We start from the raw sequence: 23703 nt of genomic DNA, 5'->3' as shown, positions 1-23703 counted from the left end.
GTCCCTCTGTCTCCGAGGGCGGGCTCCGGGGACTAGGTTTTGGCCCCGGATGCCGCGCACCTTTTGTTTTCAAGGCCTACGATTTTCACCTACGTATTATTGCAAAGGCTGGACTGGATTGGAAAGTGCTTGGGCATCGGTCACGGCCTTAGTCGGCCTTGTGCTGTGTGACCTTGGGCAGGTGGCACAACCTCTCTGAGCTTCCCAGGTGACTCAGCTGCTCAATTGTAAAGCTCCTGCCGTAGCGAGCCTTCAACAGACACCCACTGTTAAGTCCGGTGGCCAAGCTGGCTGACATCCCCTGTCCCCCCCCAAAAAAATTCAAAGGACCCTGACAAATATTTCTTTTCCAGGAACAATGTGTTCCCTGTTTAATCCCAATCTGCAAGCCTGGCGGGCTGGCAGACTTCCTGGTTGATGGGTCTCCAGGTCCTTCTTTGAAAGGATAGATTTACTTCTCACTGAAGCTGCAGAAGAGAGTCTGAAAAATGTGAGACTGTCTGCCTTACGCCAAATAGAGGAAGGGAGCTTCCCAAATGGCCTTGACCTGGGGCTTTTGCTTTCTCCCCTCTTCGGGGTGCCCGTCACCCGGCCTCTCCCACAGCACTAAGCAAGAGCCAGGGATGTGATGACGCAGAGAGAGGTTTTGTTTTTAACCCCATTCCTAGCCTTGGAGACGGCTGATCCCGAAACACCCTAATGCCTAAGCAGAGCGCGACCCCGTGAGGCCATGAATTCCTTACTGCCACCAGCGCTGAGCGAGGGCAAGGTGAAGTGTACATCAGGACACAGACGGAGAAACGCTCATCCCTTCATCCTTCCACGGCGCCCGCACTCTGTGGTCCAGGGCCATCTTCCCGGGACAGCTCCCTCCAGGCAGCCGATGACAAAGGAGCATTCGCAGGCCAGGTGTCCTCAAGCAGGTGTCCTCAAGCAGACGCTGCATTTCACCAGAATCCCCAGGGACGGCCCAGCCGACCAACGCGGGAAGCCTCGGGCCAACTCCAGGGCCGACCTGGTCTAAAGCGATGGCGTGCCATGGAAAGTTTAAGGACAGACAAGTCCACGCAGCCAGAGTCTGTGGTGGCAGAGCCGCGGTGGCCTGCACGTGGGCACTGTCCCTGGGTGTAGTGAGAAGACGCACGGAAATGTGTCCTCGGCCGCCTGCACCAACACCACGTTCCGGGGTCCTCTGCTGAAAGGAAAGACAGTCACCTGTCATCCCCACACACTCTGCTGAGTAAGATGCCATTTCATTTCTCTCGGGAAAAGTCTTTAAAAGGTGCCATACTCTCTTTTAAACTCTCCTTGTTTTTCCCTTCTACCCCATGTCGTACACGTACCTATCGATCGTCTGTCATCTGTTTTATCTATCATCTTTCTACCCATCTGTCAATCATAACCAAGCATCCCTTAGGGAATATGTGACAATGTCTGGGGACACTTTTGGTTGTCACACGGGGGTGCTCCGGGCACCTAGTGGGTAGAGCCTAGGCACGCTGCTCAGCCCCCCAGGGCACTGGGCGGCCCCCGCCGCAGACGTCAGCAGTGCTGAGACAGACCGACCTGCCGTAGCTTCAGAGATACCAAATTCGTTCGCGTTTGTGTTTGTAATCGCAGCGCCAAGCGCGACACTTGGCACAGAGTATACGATGAAGCAATATTTGTTTTGGATGTTGGGTTTAAGGAACTTACTCTCGTGATGTGTGTATATAGTAATTTCATTGCTCTGTAGGAACGTTTTTCAGTAATTCCTTTGCTTGCGTTTGCTGCTCTTGTTTTTTGAGTAATGTGGTTTTGAACTGGTTTATGCATTTATCAAACATGTGTTCCATACCCATCGTATAGCACATCCGTGTGGGTACAGAGCACACCACGTTGACAAGAATCCCTTCTTCTTCTTCAGGGAGGTACCAGTCCCGTGGGCAGGCAGACATCGTCCGATGCATAGTGACAGGCGTGGTCACGTGCTCTTGCAAAACCGCAGTGCGCTGGTGTGTGCGCTGAGCTGGAGTAGGAAACCCTTAGCTGTGCGTGGCTCCTGCAAGAACACCGGGCACAAGAACGAGGGGCCCCAGCCTGAAGCTCCTTGCCCGCCCCTGGCTTCCTCCCACCAGGTTTTATCCGGTATTCCATGAACAGGGAGAAAAGTACAGGCTAAGGGACGCTTGCCACACCTCTGCCCCAAGCACAGGACCTCACCTTACAGTCTCTGAGTCTGAGCTCTTCTTCACGCTATTGTCCGGGTAGCGTTCCTTTATTTCCCAATCTTGGCCTCTGAACACATGTCGACACCTCCGTGGGCTGTGCTGCTGGCATGGCCCCTGCAACAGCCTTGGTCTCCCTCCCCCTACTGAGTCTCCATCTTGGTCACCTCCTCCCGGAAGTTCGTCCGGTGAGCCTGATGACCTGTGAAGTCTAGATGCATGCCCTTGGACTTCAGGGGAATGTGGTCACGTTGCTGGCGCCCACAGCAGTGCGCTCTCCACGGGGTCCCAGGGAACCACTCATGTTGGCACGCCCTGTGCGCCTAGTGGAAGCCATCCCTTGTTTCGAGAGCGCCGTAGAATTCAGAGAAAGGCGCTTCTGCAGTCGTGACACAGAGTAGAACTTCTCATCTGAACCCCCAGAGAAAGAGGCTGCAGATCTTCCCACTCACCGTATGTCTAAGGACGACAGAGTGCAAGGGTCCTTGTGAGGGGGCCACCTTAGAGGGAACCCGTGCCCACGAGGGGAGAGAGAGAGGCGCCTAGGTGCCCCGGCATTTCCTGGCCTGTGCTGCATGCACCTGGGGCCGTCCCTGACTCACTCCCACACGGCACCTACACTTGCTATTTTCTTAAGCTACTTGGAACTGTTTTGAAGTCTTGCAAGGGAAAGAGTTCTCACTAATGTGTGTTTTTTACATTGCACCTGTCTTCTCTCTGTTAGGAATACACTGGAAGAACCGACAGCTTAGAGGAATTCAAAAAGTATATGAGTTATACATTTATAGCATGTCATAGGTATTTCTGTTACATATGTCGAAGTACATACACATAGCAAAAGACTGATAACATCTGAAAACAGACCTCCTGAGGAAGTGTACTTTGTGATCAGATACATCTGAGAATAAACAATAATCTATAGGTCTGGTCTTCCTTATGTGGCGTAGAAACTAAGTATCAAGTCATTCCTATTCAAGAGAAACTGTTTTAAAATGTAACATTTATTTATAAGCCTGATGGTAATTTAACATGTGAAAGGGTCAAATGTGATGTGATGCCTGGCGCCGAGAAGTAGAGATGGTAGAGCTTCTGAGTGTTTTCTCTTATTGTGTTAGCATTACGGAGCTACCGTCGTCACGTTGACAGGCTATCCAAGAGGAAGATAGAGCCGATCAGCTTTCCACATTTTCATACTTGAAAAATGTCTTTTATAGAAAAGCGGTTCAGCTCTTTGGCCGCCAGGTGGTCGTGTTGTGGGGTGCCAACTGCATGCCGGGGTATTCCCCAAAGCCCCGGTAGAAGACAGTCTGTTGTCCTCCCCGCAAGGGTGGTTGCCGCACAGCAGATCCTTGATCTGGCCGCGCAGGGTCACAGTTTGGCAGATGGACGGAAATCGCCCTTCTCATGAGCTTCCAAATCATGCTCTCACCATGGCAGGGCTTATGGGGCAAATAGTATCCGTGTGAAGTAAGGCATACTGTGGAGTGCTAAACAGAATGTCAGCTCTGGAGCCTCATGCGCCCTCAAATTCAGCAAAATACTCCGTTTTCGGAGTACAGGACCTACTCATGACTGAAGCCGTTGAGAGACCCCCTAATTGCAAAACACCCGATTATCGAATCACCTCATTTCAAAGAGACGCAAGGAGGGTTTTGGTCTCTTGGTTTTGCATCTCCTCCCATGTACTGGAGTCTTGTTAATAGGGACTAAACTTACCGACTGCCCGTTCCGTGCCACTCTGTCGTACGCATTGTGTCCTGTCAGCTTTCCAACGGGGGTGACAGGTGGGGAGGTGCAGTAGGTGAGAATTTCGAGTTCAGTTTTCCACATCCGTCCAGAGGCAGAGATCATCTGCCCAGGTTCTCCCTGATTCCTGTGCACACGTCTTCCTTCCCACCCTGATCCACAAAGGAAAGTAAGGAAAGGCCGCGCTCTCCGTACGCGCCAAGCAGCTTCTTTCATTTCTTTTTCCACTCTGAATTTATAGTTGGTATTCGTATTTAGATGGTGAAAATTTGACATAAGAAACGGTAAATGTCCTTAATAAGTGTGACATATGAGGGTGTTTATTTTTAGCATTTGGGGAATTTGTTCACATCTGGAAAAGAGGGAGGGGAAAAAAAAAGCAAGAAAGCAAGGCTGGCAGTTAGTTGAAACGACCCTTCTCCATTTATCAATGATGGCAGTAACTCTGATGCCTCTGTTCCTGGAAGGTGTGTCGTAGTCGGTTATTGTAAAAAGAACATAATTTCCATTAGGAGCAAAGATATAAAAGGGGCCCATTTCCCCGACCAAGGTCTTACCTCCAGATAAATCACGTATCTAATCATTTGCCTTCACGTTTTTGCTCACTTGCCAAACAAACTTTATTTAGTGTCTTAATCTATGAAAGGACTGGGGTAGACGTTAGATTTTTTAAAAATTTTTTTGTTAAGTCTTAAGATACGTTGTCCATTTTCAGCTCAATGTTTTTCTTGCTGGAATGTCTTTGCACTTCTGTCTGTTCTGTGAAGCCCCGCTTACTTTTGCAGGCACTCTTCAGGCTCTGGCCTCAGTCGATCGTTTGGGATACACCCCGTCTTCTTCTGTCCGTACTGAGCACACCCTGTCTGTTATTGTGCATGCGGCATGGCCATCGTGTGTGTGCCCTTTTCTTTTGGTCGAAATATGGTTCCTTTGCAGAGGGGCCTGTCGTGGACTTCTCGGTGTTCAGCAGCATTAAAAGGTAGCTCAGGCCCAGACAGTGGTTATCAAAGCTGGCAGTCGTCAGGCTGCATGTTTCAGGTCCCTAAACGGGCCGCGTAATACATCTGCCTCTGGAGGGTATTCCCCCAAACAAATTAATACCCCCCTGTGATGTGTGGGGCGTTGCAAGGTAGCAGCAACATTCGATGGGTTTAGAGGAATAGGCACCATCACTTCGTGTACATGTCGCTCAGTGGGAATTCGTGGTTCTGTTGGCGTTTTAATTACATGGGGTATTTGCGATGGTAGAGGTGGGAGCTGACTCTTGCTCAGCAAGGCGGTGTGAGTGGTGTGAGCGTCTCCCTGTGATCTGTTTCCCTCGGGGAAGCTATGGTACCCGGACTCGGGGGAAAGGTCTTACGTTACACACAGAAGGAGGGTCAGAGAAGTAGGTGCTACATGGGCGTTTGGTTTTGACAGCGGGGCAGTGGCAGTGGGCTTTTCCCAAAAACATTTCCTGTAGTAGGAAGGGACCCCAGATGTCTTCCCATCATCTCTCACTTCAGAACCTTTTGGAAAAAGGCATCGACTCATGTATCTCCCAGTTTAATTTAAAACCAGAAATCAATACACCACTCACACAAACTTTTGAAAACACCCTGTACCACATCTTCCCTGAATGTGTAAGACAAAGTGGCATAATATCCCAAGCTATACAGATGGAAAACTACACATAGAACAGGTCAAACGGGTCAGGAGTCTGAAAAGGGAGTGGAAGTGAAATTTGGAAGGACCCAGGCGGACGTGTCGTTTCAGCATTTCGTATCATGGCTTCACTTCACAGGAGACTCGTGGCAGAGAGTAGGGACCGTTGGGATGGGGTAGTACAGGGGGGCAACATTTATTGAATTGATTCCGCTTTTCCTGGGAAAAAAAATTCTCAAGTTCTGATGAAGTGCCCTAGCCACCCTGAGCGCAGGTCTGTTTACAATGATGAACGCGTAGCAGTCCTTCTCTGTGAATGAAAGGGATGGCACGTGCAGAGTGGTCCCCACAGCAGCCCTTGCCGGCGGAAGCCTGTCCGTCTGCAGGGCTGTCTTCATATCAGTCTTGCATTTCCAAATTCCTGCTCGGACGCTGCTTAGCCCTGTTTGTGTTGTCATGCTCAGCACTAAGCTTTCTTTCCAGTGTTTTATTCTTTCCTCACAGGGGGTGAGGGGGGAGCATGAGGTCACCCTTAGCTTTGCATAATCACATCGTGTGTAAGGAGCAACTAGAAAAGTGGAAATCACCCCAAATGCCCCAGAAGTTTTAGGGTCTCCAGAAGGCTCTTTGTAATTGGGAAATTTAATTTTCCTGTGTCTTCATGTCGTACGCTCCACATTTGAGAAAAAATCAGCTGGGTGCCAAGATGACCACGGTTTTCAAGTTCTTTCTTAGAAAAAAATTGGATTCTTCAGGGTATAGAAACAGTCATAAGATAGCATTGAACACGTAACTCAGCTTCGTCCCATCATTTTATGAACATAGACACATGTTAAAGTTCATGTTCCTTTTGTTAGAAAAGAAAAATACCCTTATTGCTTAATTGTTAAAAGCGAAATAAATACCGTCGTAACAACGTGGACGAGCATTTCAGTCCAACGACCCCACGTTTTCTTATACTTCGCATCCACCCAGGCTGCATTTTCATTAGACGTTGACATGTGATTGTTGAAATCATGGGTCATTCCATCACTTACACATTTTTCCTGACATTTGGCTCGTGCCTGTTTTGTTTGTTTGTTTGTTTTCTCCTTTCTACGCTAGAATGGCCTAAATCACTGGTACCTGCTGCAACTCAGACACTCCGCAGGTTCCCTGTATTTGCTTTCTGTTCTACCTTGTTAGAGGAAAGACAGGCTGTCACATTTGCAGCTGTTTTTATTTATTGAACGTGCACTTGCACGGCGCTTGCTGTCTGCCTCTCCTAAGCGCCTCACACCCACGAGCACGGTTAATAGTCGTGAGAAGCCCGGGAGGGCTGCACCTTCGGCCGCACTCACGTTTTGAGGGTGGCTAAGTAAGACGCAGAGGAGGCACAGCTGATCATTAGCGAAGTCAGGCTTCATTCCTGACTGTGTCCTGCGCTGCTCCCAGTGCCAGAGCCAAGGGCAGATGCTCGCAGGGTATTTCCAGCGGGCATTGGCGTGAGGGTGTTGATAAGGGACGCCCCCGAGCAATGGCGCTGTCCAGTGAACCGTCCCAGGGGCCTCAGCCGCCAGTCCTCCACCGAGCTGTGAAATGTGGGCCTTCTCATTGATATGAGAAGGGTCCCTCCCATCTCTCTCTCTGTAGGTGGCAGCGTTCGTGCCCAAAGCCTTGGTGCAGACTCCAGCCCTCGGGTGTCCACGTCAGCTGGCGTCATGGCGTGAGGACTGCACACGTGGACGGGCTGACAATGGATGGGGGGACTCGGTGTAATTTAGGGCAAGTCCCTGTCTGAGCCAAGGGGGAGAGCCCGTCCCGCCATTAGTACAGTTCAGGAGCGAAGAAAGGAGGCACCGTGAGCTAGAAAACCAGCGTGCCCGCTCCCCACTCCTGCTCGTCTGTGGGGAGGGGCTTGTGGACGATGCGGAGCTAGGCCCTGTCCACTTTCCTGGACGTGGCCTGTAGCCTGGGGACGCTGTGGGCGTCTCATCCAGGGCTTCCTCATTCTGCTGCCTTTGGTTCGGATGGAGCCCAGACCACACTGGTATTACCAGGAAAACTCTCCTCCCCCAGCCCTGCGGGAATCTAATGGTCTGACCACCGAAGAATGGAGAGGGCTCCACAGGCTGGACACACTGCTCAAGTTTTCTACTGCACTGGTGCTTGATTAAATGTCCTGTGCATAAGGAGTAATAATAACGAATACCACTCAGGGTGCTGTTATCGAGCCCACACTTTCTTTCCCCAGAGGAGCTGGACTACAAGGGAGCAAAGCCAGGAAGGAAACCAGGTTCATCAGAGCTCAAAACTGGACTCTGAAGCCTATTTGCTGGAAAATAATAAACGGGCTGGTTCTTGTAGCTGCTCTGTTGAGAGACTGTTTGTGCAGTCGTATATTATAGTTCCCGTTTCCTGGGGTTATTCGTTGGCTGCAGTCTTGGGGTTGAGAAACTTCTGAGCCTTGATTTTGTCCAAGGAGCCCCATTAAAAGGATGGTAACGGTTAAGCACAGCAGAGTCTCAGAAATGTTTGCCTTTGGTGAATGAGTGACTTTCAGAAGAGTGGTCGTGTATCGTCCCAAATGACGTGCATAATCCCACAAAAATCCGTGCGGGATGAATCCACTTGCCGAAAGTTTCCTCTGGTCTGCAAGAAGTTTCCTGTTTTCTATAACTGTTTACCGTCTGCCCCCTGCTGGCTGAGGAGAATGTGACATGGCAAATCACAGGAGGTCCTAAATGCTGGGGGTGGCCGGTTCCCAGGGTGGAAAGAGCCCAGGACGGCTCCTTTACAGGTGGCCTTAGCCATCTTAGACACCAGACTCGACCAACATTTTTTTTTTTAAATTAAAGTTGATTGGGGTGACGATGGTTAGTACAGTTACATAGATTTCAGGTGTACAATTCTGTAATACATCACCTATATATTTATTACATTGTGCGTGCATCACCCAGAGTCGGTTCTCTATCTACCAGCCTTTTACCACTCCCCAAATGACCCCCAAGGAAAAGTCAGAAAGTTTTCAGATCAAATATTTACCATCTGCGTGAATGTGGCCTCCACGTGCTGTCTGGAACAAGCAGCTTTGTGTTGCTTGCTTGAGTTGTGACTGAAATCTCGATATAAAATTAAATGTATAGACGTCTAAAAGAAAATGACTGAGGGTAACGGTGGTCATTTTTTTCCCTTTTGTCTCTTGCCCCTATACCTTTACTCTGTACGTTTTGGTTTCGAAGCTGGGTGAATTGGATTTTGTCTTCATAAAAGTCCAATGATTATTGAGTACAGTTACTTGTTTAGACTGTTTTTGATGTTTATATCCATTCAAAATGTTCGCTGAGATGCCATAGAGCCTTCGCTTTATTAAGGCCACTTTATGGACTCTTTTTTCTATTTTTTTTAGTACAGAAAATTAAATTTCAACCAGCATAATACTGTATTAATAGTATAATTATGTGCTTGTTAGCTCTCGTAGTTAGGGCTGTTGGTAATATAAACTCTAGGACATGAAAATAAGCTTTAAAACTGGACACACACACACACACACACACACACACACAATCACTGCTCCTCTGTGGACACACACACACACACACTCCAGGACCATTAACTGTTTCAAAAAGAAGTGCAGGTTCTTTCTGTTCCTCTTAGAATTTAGTTTTGTAAGGAACAAAATACTTTCCTTACTTTCAAATAAATATATATTCATCATAGAGATTATAAACACAAATTTAGAGAAATAAAATATTGACTGCTCAGGTGAAATCAATATGTGTGATATATTACGTTGGTGCAAAGGTAATGGCAGTTTTTGCAATTTTAACCTTTTAAACCGCAGTTACTTTTGCACCAACGAGTAGTATATCACACACATACAGGTAAACAGGTGTAATTTACTTTTTAGAGATTTCTGTCCATTTTTAATGGAAAGCATTATATAAAAGCCATGAATACAGCATGAGATAATCTAACCGCATGACTGCCAGTAACGTAACTGATGATCTAGTCCACGATGTAGTATTGTTAAATGTATGGAAGACTCCTTTCTGATATCCTATCGATAACCCATACTCACGAATATCATGTTAGCATGTAATACTTCCCACTTGTGAACAAAGATTATATTAGATACCGATACTTGATTATTTAGTAGGCTTTTTCTGCACCCAAATGCTGTCTTCATACCACTTTGAACAACCACCCTGTTGAATATGCCTTAATAAAGGTGTGCATTATGACTTGTGGGTCTCAGTGCTAGAAGTATGAAATGCGTGAAGAGCCAGGATGCCTACAAGCAATAGGATAGATTAGCACACCTGTCACAGCTCCTGCTTGTAAGTGTGTGCTTTCCTCACCCTAGTCAGGTTCAGAGCTTAGGAATTGTCTCTGCAATCTGTGAACGCATTTCCTGGATGTGCTCCTTCAGCAGTATCAGAGCCACGACCCCTGTGTGCTGGTGATTTCCCAGGACCTGTGGGTAGGAAAACGAACAGGACAGGTTGGCTGCAGTCTCTTGAGGGTGAAGGAAGATACTCGGCCATTGCAAGACTGCAGTGGAAGCCTGAAATCCTGAAATGGAAGGTGGTCCTGGGTCATATGGGATCCTAACCAACCCAACCCCTGGGTCAGGTCCCGGTGAAAACAACATGCCTTCTAAGCTGAATGGAAGTCCAGGGCATGGGGGAAGGGTTTGGGAAGTGCCTTAACTGGGCTGCATCGTAGGCACAAGAAAAGGAGCCAGCTCTTGTGGAATTGTCTTCATAGGTTTAGAGTATTGACTATCCCACAGAGCGGCAAATGATAAACACTTGATGTAAATTGGATGCTTTTCCTCTAGGCTACAGTCATGTGGGTACCACATGACCGCAAGTGGGTACCTGCTAGTCCAGGAAGTATAACAGGCATACTTAACCTTCAAAGCCTCAAGGTTTAACAGAGGGAATGACATACAATAGGTGTTCAATAAATGCTTGTCAATTGACGACAAAACGATTGCTGCACAACGGGAAAATCCCAGTTCGGGTCTGAAAGCAGATAGGTCTGAGCCTGAGCCTGATTTTCTTGTGTAGCTTTGCTAATTCGTTCTATCGCTTCCAGGAGCTTTTTGGCCACGCGAGACTCACTTGAACACGAGAGGCTGGGCTGCCAAGCATGTGGAACGTGCCCTGAATATTCAGGGTGAGTACTTTGAGAAGGATCGCGCGTGGTTGGATTTTAAAATTCAGATGCATCTGTTTAAATCAAATCAGTTCGATTTCAAATTCCTCGCTTTGAATGTGTATTGACACGTTATATGCTGACACGTGCTCACAGACTGGAAGTTTAATGGATGAGACTGGAGGTCAGTCGACATTTATTGTTCCTGGTTCTTGCAGACAGTCTGGCTCAAATCCAGGCTCTACGACTTATAGCTTTGTGACCTTGGGAAGGTTACTTAGCCTTTCTGTTCCTCAATTCTTTTATTTATGCTTTGTGGGTAATGACTCCGCCTAAATTACGGAATGTGTGTGTGGCCCAGTGAGTTAGTAGAATGTGTAATACTAAGAACTGTGTGTGTATCGGATTGTTATCGTCCTGAATCATAAACATATTATAGCAAAAACGTTTAGTTTACCAAATCAAAATAATTATAAAATGCGTGTTCATCTATACAAGAGGATAAATTAGATTTATAATTTAAAATGTTTCTGCGACCAAATGTCACATGGTAACTATTGCTACTATCTTTATGCACAAAAACATTAATATCCAAAACATCAAGAATACTAGATAAAACTAATATTTTTAAATAGTTTACCGTTTACATGAAGCTCTTGGTTATTGTTGTTTTTGAATATGTTGCGAAATATGAATTATTAAAGTAAGAATGAAATGAAATGGCTAAAAGGGGAATTCAATAATTTAGAAGACCTTTTCTCTGCTTAGATGAAAAAGATTTCCTCAAGAAATTCAGTTCCTTGGAACTGAATACATTTTAGAATGTTAATTCATTTTTCTTGCAATTTATAGATCTGGCATTATTAAAATATTCATATCTTTGAGCTAATGTGGCGTCACCACTGTAATTTGCAAAACAAAGGTGGCATGGCTGGAGCAGGACCCATTCCCACGTTTTCCCTTAATCCTCAAGTTGTACGTACCCCATTACGAAGACAGACTAGTCAGTCATATAATGCCGTAGAACTTTCCAAATAAATAAATGCTTAGAACACCATCCCGTCATAGTATCTGGACACAAAATGTTTCCTCAGAATTTCTCGTTCTCATTGTGTCTCAGTTGTGTAGCATACAACCCCACTGCACTCGTCAGGGCTGTTTGAAATGTATGGGGGTGCTTTGGGCCGTTAATTCAGACAGGGAAGTCTTCACCCCACTGGGTCTGACAGCTGTGAAAGGAGAGGAGGAAGACGGGGTGGAAAGAACCTCCAGGGAAGGGTCAGGCATCCCCGCGGAGGTCAGGGGAGTGGGAAGGCCTGGGTGGAAATGGCCAGACTCTGCTGCTGTCCCCTGCCCATGGCCACCACTGGCTGGTGGCTTCCTCACCAAAGGTGCGGCCTCGATTTCACATGGCAGAAGCCCCGAGTGCTGCACGTGCGAGCTGCCTGCTAACCATTCTCCTTGGGGCTGACCATCCAACTCTTCCTCCAAGGCCAGTTGGAGCGCACACTCGCCGAGGCTGCTGGGCCCCTGGGTCTGCAAATCCAGCTCAGCATCTAGGTGGAGTGTGATTGTTTACTGTGTGGGCCATGGGTCACCAGGGCACACTGGGGGTACACTTCTGGGCTCTGTGATTCCGGAAGTGTCTTCTGTGAAGACGAGTCATGTCTCCGTGTGATTTCCTGGGAGCGTGTGGAAGCGTGTGAAGATTAGCTCAAAGGGTTGTATTGTAATTAAACTTCTCTAGTTGAAGGGCTGTTTACTCTGCCTCCAGCAATAATTATTACTAGTTCTAGTAGTAGGAGTAGTAGTAATTATAGTAGTAAAAGGAAGGGCGAAAGGAGGAGAAGGGGTAATAGTAACAGTAATAGTACTTCTACTAATAATTAATGTTTATTCGGCATAGTGCTAAGGTCCGCCATGGAAAATCTCATGCAATACTTATAACATTACAAAGCAAGCATCTGTATTATTCTAATTTTAGAGGTAACACATAGAGAAGTGAAATAACTTGTCCCAGTGTATCGAGCTAATGAATGATGGTATTCAAACCTATGTAGTAATAGGACGCCCACTTAGAATCTGGCTGTGGGCTCAATTATTCCATATGCTCATTGTGTAATGTAATTTACAGCTACCCTGTTTCCCCGCAAATAAGACCCAGCTGGACCACCAGCTCTAGTGCACCTTTTGGAGCAAACATTAATATAAGACCCGGTCTTATGTTAGATAATACCCGGTCTTATATTATCATAAAATAAGACCCGGTCTTTTATTAATCTTTGCTCCAAAAGACGCACTAGAGCTGATGGATGGTCCAGCTGGGTCTTATTTGCGGGCAAACGCGGTAGGTGTTTAGTCTTTTAAGCCTTAATTTCCTCACCTATAGAAAGTCAATGATAACAATAACCAGCCTGACTTTTAATGGGAGACCGAAAAAACAACAACAAACAGATGATGTTGAGAGAGTGTTTTGTGAACTGTGAAGTCTTCATACGTAAATAGGAAAATATTGGTTACGACCTTACCGGTATTAAATGTTTTGTGTTCTAGAAATGACACTCGGGTGCAGTTATACACCTGTGGCAATAGCACGTGCTGGACATTCATTGTCAGGAATTTGAGTCCCAGAATGTGAGAGCTGGAAAAGCCTTTGGGGATTCTCCAGTTCAGTGGTTCTCAACCCAGCTGCATATTTATGTCGCTTGGGGAAGCTTTTAAACATTACTATATAATTTAAAATTTAATTTTAATTTTTTTCAGTTACAGTTGACATTCAATATTATTTTACACTAGTTTCAGGTGTGCAGGACAGTGGTTAGGCATTTGTATGATTGATGCAGTGATCCCCTCGATTAGTCCCCACCTGGCACTATGCACACTTATTACAATATTATTGACTATATTCCCTGTGCTGTACTTTACATCCCCCTGACTGTTCTGTAACTGCCAATTGTACCTCCTAATCCCTTCCCTTTCTCCCCCCAGCTTCTCCCATCTGGCCGCTATCAGTTTGTTCTCTGTATCTATGAGTCGATTTCTGTCTTGTTTGTTCCTTTATTCTATTCTTTAGTTCCACATGTAAGTGAGATCATCTGGTATTTGTCTTTCTCTGTCTGACATATCTTATTTAGCGTAATGCCCTCTAGGTCCATCCATGTCATCGCAGAGGGTAAGATTTCATTCCTTTTCATGACCAAGTGATATTCCGTAGTGTATATGTGCCAGGTCTTCATCCAGTTGTGTATCTCCTTTTGCAGAAATGGAGTGGAATTGTCTGGAGTAAGGCTTAGGTGCCAAGATATATGTGTTAGTGTAAACACATGTATTTGTACAGGTGAATGTGTGTCTGTGCATACAGACGTATTATACGCTTGTGTGTGTGTGTGTGTGTGTGTGTGTGTGTGTGTACGCGCATACACTCCCAGTATGTAGTCAGGGCAGAATGACTGAATTGAACCAAGAAGCTTCTTTCCGGTAACTGGGATACCATATGTTTACCTAGGACCTTTCTGTTTGGAACCTGGCACCCACTGTGCCATCTGATGAGCCCTCCCCTTTCACTGTCAGTGTCGTGGGTTGGATAAGAAAGTGTATAGTCCTCTGCTGACCGTTCAGTGAAGCTCTGGGAGGCTCTGTTCCTTCTAAAAGGAGTGGAGCATAGTGTGCGCCCTGGGCTTTCAGGGATGGCGTTGGAATCAGTGGAACGCCATGAGGGTAAGCCTGAGGCTCTTAAGCTGAGAGAATTTGTCTGGTTTTCTATGAAAATAACAACTCTTTAACATAGAAATATGCTGTGTCTGCCTGTAACCCAAATAAGTTTTGCAGCGTCAAAACTGAGGTCCGTCACCCACCTCATTTGTTAGTGTCGAGGATACTTAATCACTGCTTTTAATTGCTGAAAGTACCTTCTCGTGATGTGAATGGTGTCAGCTGTTATTTAGGAAATTAAACTTAGGAAATAAATCAACAGTCTTGTCAACTGTCCCAGCTAGTTTTCTGAACACCATGTATGGTTCACTGGACCCCGCAGGATATCGCAAGCCTAATGACAACATTTATGGACTCTCCGTCCAAAAGAACTCTAGACATTGACTGAGAGACCTGACCTATAGTTTGTCCGAGAGGCAGTGAAGCAATCTTCCTGGTTGAGCTTTTCTCAGCCAATGTCACATTTGATTTTGGCATTAAGGTCTGCATAACCCATGAATACGTGCCCCAGAATAACTAAGATACTTTTCCGCCGTAGTCTGGCTGTTACAGGGCGCATGAGACATCTGTATGAAGTATAAGGTGTGGTCAAACAATATGGTGAATGTTTAACTAAAAAAAAAAATGTGTTACAGTGAAAGACACATTGCCATTGATCCCCCTCAAAATACTCCCCGCCCTCGCTTTGAACACACCTATCCCATCATTCTTGCCATTTTGTGAATCCGTTCTGGAAGTCCTCTTTCGTCAGTGTCTTCATCCTCCATCGTGACAATGCTCTGTGTCATATATAACTTCCGGTATACGGCAATGTCTGTCAAATAAAAACATTACGATGTGTCCTCATCCACCTTATTCCCTGGATGTGGCACCGTGTGACTTCTGGCTCTTGCCCAAAGTCAAAATGACTCAGGACATCAAGGCAGCCACGACAGCGCAACTAAAGACACTCAGGAAAGAGGACTTCCAGAACCGCTTCAGAAAGTGGCAAGAACGATGGGATAAATTTGTACAAAGCGAGGAGGAGTATTTTGAGGGGGATTAATGGCTATGTGTCTTTTACTGTAATAATGATTTTTCATTTAAATATTCACCCTATTTTGTGATCACACCTCATGCACCTACAAAAGCACGGATGTGGGCATATTGACAGGTTCAGTAGTAAGGAGTTCTCCTCATCATTGGGCATAGTGTGCCAGATGACCCAATCAGAAGTGTAGACCTAGCAAAACAACATTTTCATTGCAGTCTATCCAGAGTGAGACCAAGGACAGTAGAAGTTCATGTCCACCAGCATTGATGACCTTACCTGCGCTTGGAATTCAGGGGTTTATGCTACGCTGGAGATCCAGTGCAGTACCCCGTAGGAGACAGCGGTAGTCACACTTTCGTCCGTTATGACCATGGGTAAAAGTCAGACATCGATTTTGATGTATATGAGATTCCTTCTTTCACATGTCTCAAAAAAAGCCCTTGGCAAAAGATAATGATAAAGCCCTTGGCAAAATTCTAATTTTAGAATTCCCCTGATCACACTATTGATGTTGGAAATGTGTCAGGGCCGTGCACCATGTCCCCTCAACAAACGGCTGGCTCCTGTTATTCAGAAAAGGAAAGGATAACTCCCATTCTTAGGATTCAGGGTCCAAGAAATGGATACTCTGATAGTTACCTAGTTTAAAAAAAGAAAGGTCAGCAGATTTCCCCAGATATTGTTTGAGGAAGCGGGTAGTTAAAGGAGACATTTCATGCCATTCCAGGTGTTTTTCCTGATTCTCCCAAAACATGCTGGGTGTCCATCCTCTGTATTCTTAGTACACCATGCACATCCCTTATCTGGATTCATAGTACATTGCACATTTGTTTGCGAGTCTTTCTCTAGTCGTAAACTGGAGAACAGGAAACATGTCCTAGTTATATTTCATCCCCAGCACTCAGCAAAGAAATTAATGCATACTGGATATATGCAAAACCTTGAATGAATTAGTTAATTGACCATGAACGGAAGAGGAGCTGGAGTAGCCAATCAGGAACTGTGTCCTTGAAGAGGACCCGCTGTCAGTGAGCTGTGATACTTAGGCTGAAAAGAAAACATAAAATGAAATGTCATGGAAACCAGACATTTCCTATAGATAAGGCCCTTGAAGTCACTCCGTGTTTGGAGAGAATCAGCTCCTTACTGTACATGCTTGGAAGCATGAGGGAGGTAGGGAGAGCTTGTCAAAATCTGGTTTTGCTACAACGGATCCACATGTTTTGATGATTGTTACAGATGCTGAAACAGTCGAGCTCACCCAAGTTCATGTTGAGTTAATCCAGTAAGTGTAGACTGTCTTGCAACAAGGAAATGGTCAGAGCTTCGTGGATACATTTTCTGGAATAATGTATTAATGAGGTTGATCAAAGATGACCTAAATGCAAAGATTTCAAGAAATCCTAGAAAATTCTGGCTCGTTATCTCAGTGAAAATCACTTTGCCTGCTTAGCATGTCTCATCTGTGACAGCCTCCTTTCCAGAGTGACAGTTTAGTTGTCCTCTCCTGTAAGAGACGCTGAGCCTTCCTGAGTCCATCCGGCATCCAACATTTTTCTTACAGAAAAGTATCCATTTCTGGGCCACTGTATCTGTCACCTATGAGGCCAAGCGAAAGAGCAGGAAAGGGACTTGGACTCCTGACCAGGAAGGTGCTTTCTCTAATACAAGCAGTTCCCGGTTTCCCTGGGTGTGTTCAAAGGGCTCTGAAAAGCCTCGGGCTGAGCTCACTGGTTCCCTGTCGTAAAAGCCCTGCTGCCCTTAGGCTCCGGCTTCATTGCTATAGCTCCGTAACTCACAGATTGATGGAGGGGAGCAGTTACCTGGGACCAGAGAAGTCTCACAACCAGGCAGGTTCTACACCTTCACAATTCGTGATGTTTACACGCCTCTTGGGGATTGTTCTCCAAGGAGGAATCAATCCTTTGGATCTTGTGATCCACGGCACATCACAGAAGTGTTTTGCCCTGTGCCATCATCTATTTGCAAGATGAATGAAAGTCTTTGGCGTCTCAAGTCACAAGGTGACGATGGGAGAAGTACTGCACAGCCTCGGGCTGCTGGGAGCCTCGTTGCTGACCCTTCCCCAATCCTGACGTGTTTTTTGTTTGTTTGTTTGTTTGTTTTTTCATTTTTTTTTTTTAACTAGTTGGGATTTGGAACTGTGTTGCTGTCCAAAACCCAGATTTGAAAGAAAAATTTCCCTGAAATTAGCCCTGAAGAAGGTGGCAGGGCTGACTTTCTTTGGAGATCTTTTCTTTGCCTTTCTGTCTGGGGAAGAAGAGTCGGCGACTGCTCTGCACCTTTACAGACCATTTTGCAGATGACCCACTTCACAGCTCTCCAGTAGCGTAACCATTTCACGTGGCTTGCATAAAAGTGATTGGCTGTCTGTTTTCATAATCCATTTCCTCGGAATATTGTGGAATCCATTATTTCTAGACTTCAGTCTTTCTATTTTTTGTACTCTCAAAAAATGATGTATTTTAGAAGTCGGTGGCTCTGCAGTTGTCCAGTTTTAATTTTCCAAACAGAGTTTTTGGAGTTGATTAAAAAAATAAAAGAAGCCATACATTTTGGCTTTTGCACAAGCATTTGATTTCCACTGCCCAGGAATGAAACTTTTTTCCACAGAATTTATGCTATCCCACAGCTATGGTATGATGTAGTCCAGACTTCAAAATGATGAAGAAAACAGTGTATTAAATTAATTTCGAGAAGCGTTCCTTTCAGAACTGACTCTGGCGACATGAATCGTTTTTGCCTTTCGGCAGGGGAGAGCTTACTAGAATCGACGTTTTGAACGGCTTGGCGTGGCGTCTACCATGAGTGCAAAACCCAGGCGTTCGTTCGTTTCTTCAGCCTTTTGATAAGATTCTAGTAGAGACGCAGGTTCCCATCCCTCGAAAGCTGGTTTCTCAATGTTTGTGAATGTCCTTTTGTGTCTCACAGGCCATTAAGCTCTGTGAAGTTCACGATTCCAGATAGAGGTTAATAAAATCGGTTGCAGTACTTGGCGAGTCACTAGGGGTCTTGGTTCGTCCTGTCCAAACTGTCAAAGAACCATCAGAGCCTTCAGATCAGGTGCGTGAGAGCTCCTTTTCTGCCCACACTCCCTGCAAGGGGTGGCAGGGCCTGCCTGACGTGATGTCTCATTTTATTGCTGGTCTTCTCGGGACAGAAGATCCACCTCCTGTCAGAGCCCATTAAACTCTGCGCTATGAGGAAAGCCAAATTTGGGGACTGTAAACACATCTTTCGTATCTATCTTTCAGATGGATATGAAACACGTCTTTCAGATCTTTCCGATCTATCCAGGTATTTCTGTTACTCTGCAAGGCATCTCCATCGGTTAAAACGAGTAGAGTCCACATGGTAAACAAGCACATGAAAAGCTGCTGCTCTTCACACGTCATGAGGGAAATGCAAGTGAAAACAATAATGGTGTCTCGTGATTGTGGGAATCCAGGACACTTGACCCCAAATGCTGGCCGGGATGTGGAGCCACAGGGACTCGTTCATTGCTGGTGGGGATGCCAGCGGTGCAGCCACTTTGCAGGACAGTTGGGTGGCTTCTCACAAAACACATTCTCACCATACAATCCAGCAGTCCTGCTCCCTGGTGTTTACCCAAAGGAGCTGAAAGCTTACGTCCACGCAGAAACCTGCACACGAATGTTTAGCAGCTTTATTCACAATTGCTAACACTCAGAAGCAACTAGCTGTCCTTCAGTAGGTGATGGATAAACACACTGTGGTCCATCCATACAAGGGAATGGTATACGGCTCTAAAAAGAAACGAGCTCCCGAGCCATGAGAAGACACGGAGGAGCCTGAAATGCATAGGACTAAGTGAGGCAGACATATGATAGATGTGCCCTGCTTCTTGTTTTCTTCTTCCTCTGTTTGACATTTACTGACTAGTCCATCACTGCGTATTTACGTGAATATATTCATGTATATCGCTGTTTGTTGGCCTATAGATGTTGCACTTTATCTCGTTCCTCTTTGTTCCCTAAGACTGTACCATGTGCCCAGTGCGTCCCCGCCGGGAGCTAGTTCTGGTTACTTCCACCTGCAGACAGACTTAACAGATCAGACTCTTTCTTCAGCCCTGGGCGACCTGTGGATGGAAAACAAGTGACTTCCCTTCGTGAGCATAAGGCGGAACCATCAGCTTCAATAAGTTTCATTTCAGGAATTGAATTACGTACTAAACAAAAAGCTTCCCATTTTTATGAGTTTGCAACAGAGTAAATGAGTTAGTGACTTCCGCCCAAACTGTAATGAGAGCGCTGGTGATTGATTTGAAGTATTGCCTCTTCCATTAGGGTGGGGTGCGGTGGTTCCGAGTGCTGTAGAGGGGTCTGATTCGAGCAGTCTGGGACTCGGTGGAAACGTGCTACGCCGGCTTTCCCAAGACGAGGCTGATGTGTGCAGTTCACTTTCCGTCAGCTGTGTGACCTGGGGGTGTCGCTTACATGCGTAGTTCTTTTGCTTGTAAAATACAGTATCTCACGTCATCTTTATAAGTGGTAGTTTGAAGATGCTTTATAAACATGAAGTAGTGTAAAAACATAAGGGTATACTAATACCTACTTACTTAAATTTATTTCACTGCATTTTCCAAAGTACTGGGCGTGCCAAAAAAATGTATTCAAGAGGACACTTTGGTCAACGTGGCTCAAACAGTAGTTCGCCGTCATCAGAAGTGTCTGGATGCTGATGGGAACCACTTTGAGCACCTCTTGGCATTGCAGAAGTGAAACGTGAGTTGTAGTCGTCTTTTATTATTGGTTTATATTGAGTATTACATTTTAATACAGTGTTTTCCTTTCTTAAAATGTGTGTACACTTTTTTTTTGGTCCCCTGTATACTTTGGCTACTTTTTGTCGTCTTATAGTTGTTTTTCTTCTTCTCCTTTTTCTTCTCCTTCGTCTCCTTCTTCTTCTCCTCTCCTTCTCCTCCGCTTCGTTCTCCCCCTCCTTCTGCCCTCCTCCCTCCTATTCCTCCTTCTTTTTCCTTCCCCACTTCTTCTTGTCTTTTCCAAGTGATGCCTTCTACGGTAGTTACTTCTGCTCATCTGATGTCAGGTTTTCCTTCTATAGCTCATCAACCTGCTCCCCACTGTAGGGAACTTTAGGAAGTTTTGTTTGAATACATCTTCCTCTAGAAAAGGAAAAACGAAAGATGAAAATGAAAGACAGATGATGTTTATGGGGCAAGTTTGCCTCTCAGAAAGTGTCTCTACAGCTTTGCACCCACTCATTCCCTCGCTCCCCATATGGCCCCTTGGGACCTAACGAGCTTCACTGCAGGGAAGGACGGAGACCCGTCGCCCCCAGGCCTTTTCAGGAGTCTATGAGGACGCCTTTGATAGGCTGAACCCTAGAGCAGAGCGTGGAGAGCAGTCCGGGGCCTGGTCCCAAAACTAAACACAGAATCACTTTTCATGGCTGGGCGTCTCCCTCTCCCAGTTTTTACATGGACTTTCTGCCAGCATGTAACTTAGCTGCGTCCTCGGCTCTGTTCTGAACTGTTGGGTCCAAAAGTAAATTACACTGCCTCTCCGTCTTGTTGCTCTCGATAAGCTTACTACTTAATGCAAATAAAAATTCTTCCCAAGGAAAGCAATGCTGACAGTGGGTATACTAATTCACATTCTCCCCCTTTCGGTATCTGTTTGTTTTGGCTCTGATGGTTCCATATGAAGTACACTTCCATCTAAAGTAAAGTACCTCTATTTAATTTCCTTCAAGATAATGAATTTTTTTTGCCAGGAACTGTTGTTTTCTGTGGGGCCTCGTTTTTATTTTTTTACCCGGCCGCCGCGTGGTAATTTACTTTCAGTTCTGTTCTTTGATGAGAACACTGCTTTGCTATATGTTTCCAGCTTTGTTTCTCCTGTAAATGGCTGTCCCCCCTTCCTTTAATTTCTCTGCGACAAGCGTGTTCTATGCGTTTTCACAGGGATTTCATTGTTACTCGACTGCACTTTACAGACTGTGATTCATGTCATACTGGGCATAGGTCCTTAGGTGAACACTTGGGGTCTGCTCCTTGCATTGGACGTGTGTGTGTCCACGTGGGAGTTCCGTGGAATGGCTGGCACCAGTAAGGGGGCTTGGCACCTCAGGATTGCTTTCCAATTGTTTCCCCTGTTCCCAAAAACTCATAAAAAACCATCATGCATAGCATCGTCTTTTTTTATTTTTCTCCTTGAAAAGATCTTCTTGTCTATTTGATGGGACATGTATGCATCTGAGTCAGTTTCTTGTGTTTAGGTCTTTCGTAACGTTTGTTGCCAAGATAAAACTGACACATTTTTATCGATGTTTGGTGGCAAAATAAAGCCCTTCACTTAACAGAGATATTACGAGATATGAGCAGTTGGAATATTGACAGTTGGCTGCAAAGAGCAGTTTCTAAACTTTCCCAAGTCACTGATAACAATTTTCTCTTCTGATTCCAAACTGTATCTGCTTATCTAATGTTTCTCTAAGGGCCGTAAATAAAGTAGACAACCTTGAGAAATTGTTTGCTTCTTAGCACGGAGATGGGACACACACACACACACACACACACACACACACACACACACCACAGTAATGCACACTTAGGCTACAGCTTAATTCATTCAGTTGACAGCAGGGTCTATGTAGACGTGAGGAAACACTGAGGGGTGGAGGCCAGAGGAGAAGTCCCTGTCATCTCCTCCATTTCTAGTTAATTCTAGGACAGGACGGAGTAGAAACCTGTGATGGGCGTGTGCGTGTAGCAAGGGCTTTTCGGTAGCTTCACTGGCTGAAGTTGCCATTGAAGATTGGGTTCCATAAAGGTTCCAGATGGGTTCCATATGGTTCCAAAAATCCATAAAGGTTCAAGCAAGAGAAAGTAGAAATTGAGTCTGTCTGGGAGATGGACAGAAATGCTAGCCGGCAGGGTCCCCACAGGTCATTGTGCAAACCACGCAGCGTGGACTTGGGGCCCCATTTACAATAGGGAGCTGAGTGGGAAAGCGGAGATTACAGCAGACGTCCGTAGGAAGGCTTAATTGTAAGTGGGCCCTAGCCCAGCAGTTCCTAAACTTGCTTGTCATCAAAAATCGCATGTTCACCAAGAAAAACACATTTCAAAATGCAGATAATAAAAAGAAAATAAGTAACACCCGAGTAATTGGCAAGATGCCCATTGGAGTTGTAGTTTCTCTTACCTGGGGTGTGCGGGGTTTCTCCGTAAGATAATTGCAGCTGTGCGGTGTCATGAAATCAGGGCTGTGTGCCACTGAGAGGGAGCCGGTTGACCAGCAGGATAAGGGATAAAATGAGACCACGGCCAAACAGTACGCCAGGTTAGAGTGTTGGGCTGAGCTTGTGCACAGTGACGGGGGACAAGTGACATGGGTGAGGGAGGTGGGCACGCGAGAGCTGGACCTGCGAGACGTTAGTTTTGTCGCGGTGTCAAGGTTTCTGTGAAGGCAGAAATGAAGGGACGTGTAGCTGGCCTGCTGGCAGGTGGCCCTGGGCTGGGGATGGCTGAACCCCTGATGTGGGATGAGGAAGGTGGAAATGAAGCACATAGAAAGGTGTGAGCGCTCTGAGAGTGAGAATGCACACGAGTGGCATCATGTGGCATCTGATGAGAGCCGGTCGGGGAAGAAGGACAGATAAGAGGAAGTGTGCTTCTGCATCCCGCTGAGCCCACTGGTAGAAGCTGACGCTCCCCGTGGATCTGGCTGAGAGGCCATCATGGACCACAGTGTCTGGAATTCAGGAGAAAGGGGGACCTGTGGGACAGGCTGGCCCAGGCCAAGGGCCCAACTTCATTTTGGAAACGGCCTCAGGAGTGTAGCCTGTAGCCTAAATTACTCTTTTTTCTAGAGGTATCACTGCTTTATTTGTACATACTCTTTATGATCAAAGAAAGTCAGGGCACGTCTCCAAATTCTGACCCGATGAGTGAATGAACTCTGCATTGTCATAACTTCTCATGGATTCCTTTGCCACATTTCTTGGGTTCACGCTTCTTCGTGCCGTATCCAAAAGTCTAACGTGGGTCCCCCAGTTCAGCAATGGAAGCTGGCACTCCAGCGTACTGGAACGGTGAGCTCATTGAAAGCTATTGTGAGGGAGAGGCAGAGGATGTCAGGAGAAGCCAATCTACGTGCGTAGGGCATTACGACAGTCAGGATGCTTCAGAGGTAGCACTCGCAGGAACAG

The 23703-nt window shown here is 46.0% G+C and overlaps 1 long non-coding RNA gene across 1 annotated transcript; it reads left to right on the top strand.

The window, feature by feature from the left end:
- Positions 1-27: 27 nt before the first annotated feature.
- On the top strand, positions 28-20247 carry LOC308494320. Its single transcript, XR_013992910.1, has 3 exons — positions 28-1240; positions 10680-10760; positions 20116-20247. It is a non-coding gene; the product is annotated as an uncharacterized lncRNA (long non-coding RNA).
- The last annotated feature ends 3456 nt before the right edge of the window (positions 20248-23703 follow it).

This window comes from Rhinolophus hipposideros (assembly GCF_964194185.1).
Source record: "Rhinolophus hipposideros genome assembly, chromosome: X".
Taxonomy (NCBI): domain Eukaryota; kingdom Metazoa; phylum Chordata; class Mammalia; order Chiroptera; family Rhinolophidae; genus Rhinolophus; species Rhinolophus hipposideros.
Note: the sequence above shows the minus strand (reverse complement) of the source record. Positions and strands in the feature narration are given on the sequence as shown.